This window comes from Danio rerio, chromosome 6, assembly GCF_049306965.1.
Source record: "Danio rerio strain Tuebingen ecotype United States chromosome 6, GRCz12tu, whole genome shotgun sequence".
Lineage (NCBI taxonomy): Eukaryota > Metazoa > Chordata > Actinopteri > Cypriniformes > Danionidae > Danio > Danio rerio.
In genome coordinates, this window is record NC_133181.1 from 885,001 (window position 1) to 895,000 (window position 10,000).

Below are 10,000 nucleotides of genomic sequence, written 5' to 3' on the forward strand. Positions count from 1 at the left end.
TTTATTTATTTTAATTTGTTACATTTTTATTTATTTATATTTATATATTCTATAGATTTGTAAAAAATGTTCATTTATTTATATTGATTTTATTTTTTATTTTTTGCTTAAATCTTTTACATTTTTATTTATTTTCTATTTATTTTATTTAGAATTTTATATTTAAGTTTGTTTTAACATTTTTCTATTTACTTCTATTTATTTATTTATTTATAATTTTTTTATTAAATTTTTTTACATTTTTTTTTGTTTAATTAAATTTTTTTCATTTACAATTTTAATATGTTTTATTTATTTCTATTTATTTTATTTCTATTTTTTATTTAAATCTTTTACATTTTTAATTATTTCTATTTATTTATTTTAGAATTTTATATTTCAAATTTTCTTTACATTTTTCTATTTATTTGTATTTATTTATTTATAATTTTTAATTATATTTTTAATATTTGTATTTATTTTATTTATAATTTTTATATACATTTTTTATATTTTTCATTTATTTATATTTAATTAATTAATTAATTAATTTTTCTATTTTTTATTTATTTGTATTTATTTTTTTGTATTTATTTTTTTATTTTTTATTTATTCATGTTTATTTTATTTACAATTTTTTATGATTTTTCGTTTACTTATTTATACTTATTTCTATTTTTTCTATTTTTTCAATGTTTTGATTTTTTTAAATTTTATTTTATGTAGAATGTTTTTAATTATATACTTTTTATTTTTATTTATTTGATCTATTATATATCCTCCCTCTCCATTGTCTTTCTCTTTCTTTCACACTTCAGTAGTGCAGGTGGCAGTAGTGTACCCTTTAGTTAGTTTGCGAACAGCCATAAAACATCACAAGAAGAAGAGAAGAAGAAGAACAACAAACATGGTTGTTCACAAAGTACTGCTCAGGTAGGATATTTCAAAACCGATTTTTCCTTTCAAATAAAGACATTTTGAGCATGCACTTACCATATCTGGGCCATTATGAGTTTAAACAACTTGCCAAAACCATCAGTTCAGGCAAAAAGGCATAAGTAAATCAATAGTTAAAACCTTCAGATCAACACAAGTCTGAAGTGCAATGAGTGGCTGTGTTTATCCAATGGTAGCTTGAAGCAGCGTTACTGAAAAGTTAGCTGAGCGAGGCTTCGTGAAACATTGTGCTTTATACTCATGTTTGCTTTAAATTTGCTCCATATAGTTGGTTTTAGATTGGCACATTCCTTCAGTGACAACCTGTGCCACTCTCCGTATATTGTTTGCCTCACCACTTTGCACTGTGTAATTGACTGTGAATGATGTATTTTGATAGTCACTGGCTGTTGATGTGATTTCACTATTTAAAGTTTGCAAATAACACTTTTCTGAAAGTATAATAAGGAGAAAGTTTAAATGTGTAAATATTAAACTAACCCTACCTCAGTATGGGATACACCACCCTTCGAAGGGCACTTCATAGTGCAAACAAAAACAGCCGCCATATTGAAGTGTCATTCCAAACCAAAGTGCTCAAAACTGGTCACTTCTAAGGGTAGAACTGATGCACACTTCAGGCACCCATGATCATTTGAGCTGGGAGGTTTTATGAGGTCACGCAGAGTTTGACTCTATATAGTATTAATCTATAGGCAACTACTCTAATATTTATAAATACAGTTAAAACGAAACAAAACTCTGCAAACATGCTTTTTCTTGGTTAATGCTTAAATCAAGAAGCGTTTTCTAGACAAGCACACAATATTGTCTTGTTTTCAGAAATAATGAGTCAAAATTAAGTGAGTTTTTCTATAAAACAAGCAAAATAATCTGCCAAAATAGGCAAAGAGAAACAATTCTGCTTTTCTTCTGACATGATTCTTTTGCTCACCTCGTTGGCAGATCATATTTCTTGTTTGCCTGTGTATAAACCTCTAGATAGGGACTCGAGTTTTTAACACACTAGTGCTTTAAAACCATGTTTAAGTAAAAAGATAAATAATAATAATCATAACAACAACAACGACTTTGTAAAACAGTATAATATATTATTATCATTATTATTATTGTTATTATTAATGATGACATTAAAATATTTTGGATGTTTAAAAAAATAACAACAACAACTTTGTACAACAGTATAATATATTGTTGTTGTTGTTATTATTAATAATACAAATATTTAAGACATTTAAAAATAAATAATAATAATAATAATAATTTAACTAAAAAAACAATATCTTTGTACAACAGATTAATATATTGTTATTTTTTGTTGTCATTATTATTATTACAAATATTTTATGTTTAATGAATAAATTAATAATATTAATAATAATGATGATGATGATAATAATAATAATAATAATAATGATAATAATAATAATGATGATAATAATAATAATTTAACTAAAAAACCAACAACATCTTTGCACAACAGATTAATATATTATTATTATTTTTATTGTTATTATTATTATTACAAATATTTGATGTTTGATAAAGAAAATAATAATAATAATGATAATAATAATAATATTTTATACTGTTGTACAAAGTTGTTTTTTTTTGTTGTTAATATTATTAGTAATACAAATATTTGACCTTAAATAAATAATTAATAATAATAATAAAATTAAAAATAAATAAATAAATAAATAGATAAATAAATAAATAAATAATTGACCTTAAATAAATAATTAATAATAATGATAAAATTAAATAAATGAATAAATGAATAAATGAATAAATAAATAAATAAATAAATAAATAAATAAATAAATAAATAAATAAATAAATAAATAAATAAATAAATAACATCATCTTTGTCCAACATTAATGAACTGGTCTTGCTTTAGTTGTGTCCACTGGCCGATTCTCTCTCTCTCTCTCTCTCTCTCTCTCTCTCTCTCTCTCTCTCTCTCTCTCTCTCTCTCTGTCTCTCTCTCTCTCTCTCTCTCTGGCATCCGTTTCTCCCTGGAGCTGCTTTACAATCCCAGCAATGTGAATTTTAGCACGACAGGTGTTAATAGATCCAAAAACTAAGCTGTCGCCTTCACACACGCACAGATGAAAGCACACACTCATTTCTCACACACACACACACACGTGACTGCTGGAGTCGGGGGTGCCACCTGTCCGTCCGCTCCTCCAGGTGGGCGCCAGATAGAGTTTCTCGGTGTAATGGCGTTTTTTGAGCGTATATTGTGGGAACAGCAGATGCTTTCATACTTATCGAATATGAAATCATCTCTGGATCTGAGAACCGGCAGACGGGCTAGACATGCAACAGTGTTTGACATGTTTGAGTGACTCCATGCTAAATAAACAATGCTTTATTAAATAATAAAAGATGTGTGGTCTAGAAAGAGGCATTCAGGAAAATAAATGCGGATAATAGTGGAAATTATGGGAATAATAATAGTGATTAAACATGCAACAGTGTTTCACATGTTTGAGTTAGTCCATGCAGAATAACAGTAATAAATATAGCTGCAAGCAGCAATTGCGGGGCCAAGCAATAAAGAGACCCAATAACAAAGCAGTCCAGAGGCATGCAAGCTCTATAGAGCACCAGATCAAGTGAAACAATGAGTTCTGAATACATTTGAAATTCATTTAACTGGAAATGTCCCGGGAGAAATCCCTTAGCTCATAAGATCCTCGAGCTCGGGGCTCCCTCCCATTTGCAGGGCGAGAGGGGAGTTTGAGCTCAGGTAGATCTGGAGAACTCCCCTGCTGTAGTAGTTAATGAACAGATAGTGATCGCTCTTTAGAGAGAACTACTGACTAGCAGCATGTCTATGGTGCTGATGTGGATTAGTCAATTATCTTAAGCTGCATGTTTTTGGACGGTGGGAGGAAACCGGGGAACTGGGGGAAACCCACGTGAGCATGGGAAGAACGAGTAAACTCCACAGAGATAGTCGGCTGGCTTGGTAAGGACTAGAACCAGTGATGTTCTTGCTGTGAGGCAACAGTGCTAACCATTGGGCCACCGTGCCACCCATCTAGGAAAGGAGGAGGAGTAGGGGTGGAAGGGGGATTCTTCAAAACCAAGATGGCTGTGATATGGAGCTGAGGCTATTTATAGTGGCTTAGGAATCGTCTGATTGGTCAATCATAAATTGAATAATTCAGGGCCAGACATAAGCAATCATAAGCACGAGATCCTTTTGAAATTAGTTTAAAAAATAAACTTCACTGCGTGATCTGTCACTGGGCTGGTACCTTTTCAAAAGGTACAAATGTGTGCATAAAAGGTCCACATTAAAACCTCAAGGGTACATATTAGTACCTAAAAAGTCCAAAAGTGTTCCTCTTAAAATGTTTAGGCACGGATATATACTTTTGAGGTACTAATATGGACCCTTTGAGTTAAAATGTGTACCACAAGTTGCAAAGGAACCACCCCAGTGACAACTCGCGTACCTTTTTTTATATAATTATTTTTTTTGGGTTTTCACCTTTATTTTTGATAGGTCAGTAGAGAATTGACAGGAAAGCATGGGGAGCAGAGAGAGGGGAAGGATCGGCATAGGACCGCGAGGCGGAATCGAACCTGAATCGTCGCGAGCACCGGAGAGCATGTGTCGACCACTTCACCACTTGCGACGACAAGCTCACGTACCTTTAGTTCTGAGAGTGTACAGTGGCATATATTGTATATCTAATTCACTTATTAATGGAAGAAACAGACACATACTAAACCATAATAATAATCAATAATAAAATATATTGCTTTAATCCAGCATTGAGTGAAGTTATTATTATTTTTCAATTAAATTCTAATAACACTTTTAGACCCAGTGGTCAGGTTTGTCGATGTTTGAGCCAACATTGGGTTAAATCTATCTAGCCATTTTAAACTGAGATGTAAAACTTGTATTAGTGCTCAGTTGTATCCGAGTTTGATCATGATCAGTCAAAGTGTTTTGATTCTGAATCAGTGAGTCACTTGTGTTCTGTAGGTGTCATGAATGTATTAACAGGGAACATTCTCAGAGCTCTGACTAATGTTCTCTTAAAGTTATCAACAAGCATTCTTCCAGTGACGTTAGCTTTAGCACTGTTTTCAGAAAGTTACATGCTATGTGCTTTTTGCATGCTTTATTCTGTATCTGAAAGGGCTGGATGCTCGGCCCTTTCGTCTTCTTCAATATCCAACGGGAGAGTGCTGTCGCAGGTGAACGGCGCTCACTTTAACATTAATTTTGCTGAATAACTGTGCTTATCACTGGGTGACGAGCTGTTATAACATGCTGAAAGCATTATGTAAATTATATATATAATATGTCATCAATAAAACTTATCTCAAATACAACAACAAACTCTGTACCACATCACATGTCATCCCCTCGCTGTAAATGCCAGCGCTCCCGTTTTTTTTCTGCCACCTCACTGCTCGCGCATCCTGACTGTTTACAAACCGGTAATTCATCTATAGCAGGAATCACCAAACTTGTTCCTGGAGGTCCGGTGTCCTGCAGATTTTAGCTCCAACCCTAATCAAACACACCTGAACAAGCTAATCAAGCTCTTACTAGGTACACTTGAAACATCCAGGCAGGTGTGTTGAGGCACGTTGGAGCTAAACCCTGCAGCGCACCGGACCTCCAGGACCGAGATTGGTGACCCCTGCTCTAAAGGTTCTTTCCGTGTGGGTGAACTTATACAGATGGAGACACACACACACACACACACACGCACACACGCACACACACATATACACATACAGTCTTTAATGCACAAATACACACTCCGAACCTGACACTCACACACACACACACATATGTACACATACAGTCTTTAATGCACAAATACACTTTTTGAGCACACTCCGAACCTGACACACACACACACACACACGCACACATACACACAAATATACACATACAGTCTTTAATGCACAAATACACACTCCGAACCTGACACTCACACACACACACACATATGTACACATACAGTCTTTAATGCACAAATACACTTTTTGAACACACTCCGAACCTGTCTCACACACGCACGCACGCACACACACACACACACACACACACACACACACACACACACACACACACACATATACACATATACACATATACACATACAGTCTTTAATGCACAAATACACACTCCGAACCTGACACACACACATACACACACACACACACACACACACACACACACACACACAAAACACCTGCTCTGAAAAATGCCTGACTGTAAAATAAAAACAACTGAAAGAATCAAAAGCAGCAGATTTTTACACACACACACACACACACACACACACACACACGCACACTGGTGGTCTCGCTGAATGTTTTCATTTCCGCTGCTTTTGTGAAGCCTTGACGCTGTTCTCAGCGCATCAGTCCTAAACCTTCCCCTGCACTGCTTTTATTGTTGTATTTCACGCACACACACAGAAAGAGAGGGCCAGTGTGTGTTTTTGGACTTCTGTCAACAGCAATGAAGCACTTCTCCATTTGTGTGAAATGTTTCTGGCATCCTGCAACATTTGCATTCATTTCCCATAAAGTGTGTGTGCGTGCGTGTGTGTGTGTGTGTGTGTGTGTGTGTGTGTCCGTGTGCGTCTCTGCAGCAGACAATGGTCTCAGTGAGGACGCCTGATTAGGATGTTAAAGCTTCTTCTGTGGGCTAATGTGCAGATCGCAGCATCTCCGCATGCAGGCAGTATCTGATGAAGCTGATTATGTGGAGTGAGGATCTCTCTCTCTCTCTCTCTCTCTCTCTCTCTCTCTCTCTCTCTCTCTCTCTCTGATGTGTCTGATTATGAGGCTGAAGAGGCGCTGATAAGAGCAGAGTCTCCTCCGCGCGCACACAGATTTCACTTAAGTCCAAATGCGTCGTCTGCAGGGCTTTAAGCTGAAGAATCAAATGAGTTCTCCTAAAGTTAGCAGAGGACTGCGGGTTTGGCAGGTCTGTGCTGGTTTAGCAGAATACAGAACAAAAGATGTCTTGGAAATGCACGTCTTTTGAAAGGTTTTAATCCATTTGTCAGTGAATATAGATGATATGTTTTAGTGTGTTTGTATAACGCAGTTTTATTTAACAGATATATGCATTAAAATAACAGTTTGGTCAATGAGAAGTTTCTTTTTCATTTATTCATTTTCCATATTCATCAGGAGTCGCCACTGCGCAATGAACTGCTAACTATTCCAGCATATGTTTTACACAGCTGATGCCCTTCCAGCTGCAACCCAGTACTGGTAAACACCCATGCACACTCATTCATACACACACTCATACTCAAGTCCCCTATAGCGCATGTGTCTGGACTGTGAGGAAACCCATGTCAAGACGGGGAGAACACTGGGTCAGTTGGCATTTCTGTGTCGAGTTTGCATGTTCTCCCTGTGTTGGCATGTTTTTTTTTTTATTTAAGTTTAATAATTTTTTATATAAAAATAACCCTGTATCGGGTGTTTCCCAGTATTGGGTTGCAGCTGGAAGAGCATCATTTACTTAAAACATATGGTGGAATAGTTGGCGGTTCATTCCTTGTAGCAACCCCTGGTGAATGAAGGGACTAAGGCGAAGGAGTATGAATGAAATAATAACACTTATTTTTAACACGTGTATTAATATATTTGCATATTTCACTGACTAATTAACTGATAGTTATTATTGTTTGTGAATATTCACAGGCCACACAATCAAATGTGTCTGCAAATAAACTCATTTGATCTTATAATTCACACACACACATTGCAAATCAGTTGATTCCTATTTGATTTTCTTGATTTTTCTGATTTATTTTGTACGTTATGACCACTTTAACAGCATTTGTAAATCAAATTCATAGTGTCACGCCATGCAAGCGTCATGAACACACAACCGCACACTCTGAGGAAAACACTGAGGAAATGCAAAAGAAATGAATATTTTGAACATGTATTTGAGTGTGTTCAGAACTGACATGATCTGAGACTGATGATGGATGGTGTACAGTAGTGGTGGTATTAATGTTTTTCTCTTTCTATTGTCATTTTTTGAGAGTGTGTGTGTGTGTGTGTGTGTGACGCCAGTGCCTGATCGCGTCACAGATTGCAGAAAGTTATGCCAAAAACGAGAGAGAGAAAGAAGTGCCACCATTCTCACAGAAAAGCCCAGATTCACTGTCAACACTGCAATCTGTGCTTCTGTCCACACTGAGAGCTCTCTGACACACACACACACACACACACACACACACACACACACACACACACACACACACTCATTCATGTAGTTTGTCGGGTTGAAATGAACAGAATGTGACTCTTAAAGCAACGGTTTGCCTGAAAATGAAGATTGTGTCATTATTTACTAATTAGATTTGTCATTATAATTATTTCTGTATATGAGAACTAAACAAAGAAGGAAATACTTTATTAAGAGTCTCAAAGTTCATGTTAGAGACCAAAACAGTGGAGAAAAAAAAATGAAATTAAATAATGCATTATTTCAGCTTTATTATTATTATTATTATTATTATTATTATTATTATTATTATTATTATTATTATTATTTGCCTACACATTTATATTTATAAAATGTGACTAAAAAAGCAAGACAAAAATATGAATAGACATAATTAAGACATAAATATAAATAAATACAAAAACAAAAACGAAAATAAATAAATAAATAAAAACACAAATAAATAAAAAAATACATAAATAAATAACTAAATAAACAAACAAACACAAATAAATAAATAAATGAATAAATACATAAACACAAATAAATAAATAAATAAATAAATAAATAAGTAAATAAACAAAACACAAATAAATAAATGAATAAATACATAAACAAAACACAAATAAATAAATAAATATACAAAAACACAAATAAATAAATAATTACAAAAACAAAAAAAATAAATGAATGCAAAAACACAAATAAATAAATAAATAAATAAATAAATAAATAAATAAATAAATAGACAAAACACAAATAAATAAATATACAAAAACACAAATAAATAAATAAATACATAGACAAAACACAAATAAATAAATAAATGCAAAAACACAAATAAATAAATAAATAAATAAATACATAGACAAAACACAAATAAATACAAAAGCAAAACACAAATAAATAAATACACAAAAACACAAATAAATAAATAAATAAATAAATAAATAAATAAATAAATACAAAAACACAAATAAATAAATAAATAAATAAATAAATAAATAAATAAATAAATAAATACATAAAACACAAATAAATAAATAAATACAAAAGCAAAACACAAATAAATAAATAAATGCAAAAACACAAATAAATAAATAAATACAAAAACAAAACACAAATAAAAAAAAAATAAATACAAAAATTCAAATAAATAAATTAATACAAAAACAAAAACACAAATAAAAAATAATAAAATGAATAAATATGAAAACACAAATAAATAAATAAAAACAAAAGAGAATTACTAAAGCCAGAATGCATTAAGAACTGCAAAAACTACAACATCTGAATGTGTGTGTGTTATTTACAAATTAAAATTAATAAATATATAAATAATGATAGATCTTTAACAGTTGCTTTATTAAAAATCTGATTGTGTCTTAAAGTAGTCATGTCAATATTATAGAAATAACATTTGCTGTTTTTATTATTAATAATAATCCTAATTCCAAGCCAGTTAATGTGCTGGTGTAATGGTAGGGGATGTGGTTGCTAAGCAGCGCAGCATCAGCGTGTCACAGATGTCATCAACATGATAATGACCTTCATCAGCTCGTCCAATCAGATTGCAGAATCGCTCGTTTAATCATGTGGTAAAATGTGTGTGTGTGTGTGTGTGTGTGTAAGGTTTGAGAGCAGATCAATGTTCACAATCTGTACAATCACTTCAGGTGTCAATCACCAGCAGTTAAACATCCAGCCAATCACAGGAGATCAGGGCGGAGCCTTCAGTGTGGCTGACCAATACCAGGCTGAAAGATGATCTGAAAGATGATCACATTAAAATGTCATATTTTGAGGATTTTCTG

At 32.8% G+C, this 10,000-nt stretch overlaps 1 long non-coding RNA gene across 2 annotated transcripts in view; it reads left to right on the forward strand.

Moving 5' to 3' along the window:
* The first annotated feature begins 854 nt into the window (after positions 1-854).
* The window catches only part of LOC141386151 (uncharacterized), a 304,298-nt gene continuing 295,152 nt past the window's right edge, over positions 855-10,000 (forward strand). For both annotated transcript variants that reach the window (XR_012407491.1, XR_012407492.1), the window contains exon 1: positions 855-912. This is a non-coding gene — a long non-coding RNA (uncharacterized lncRNA). The remainder of the gene's footprint in view (positions 913-10,000) is intronic.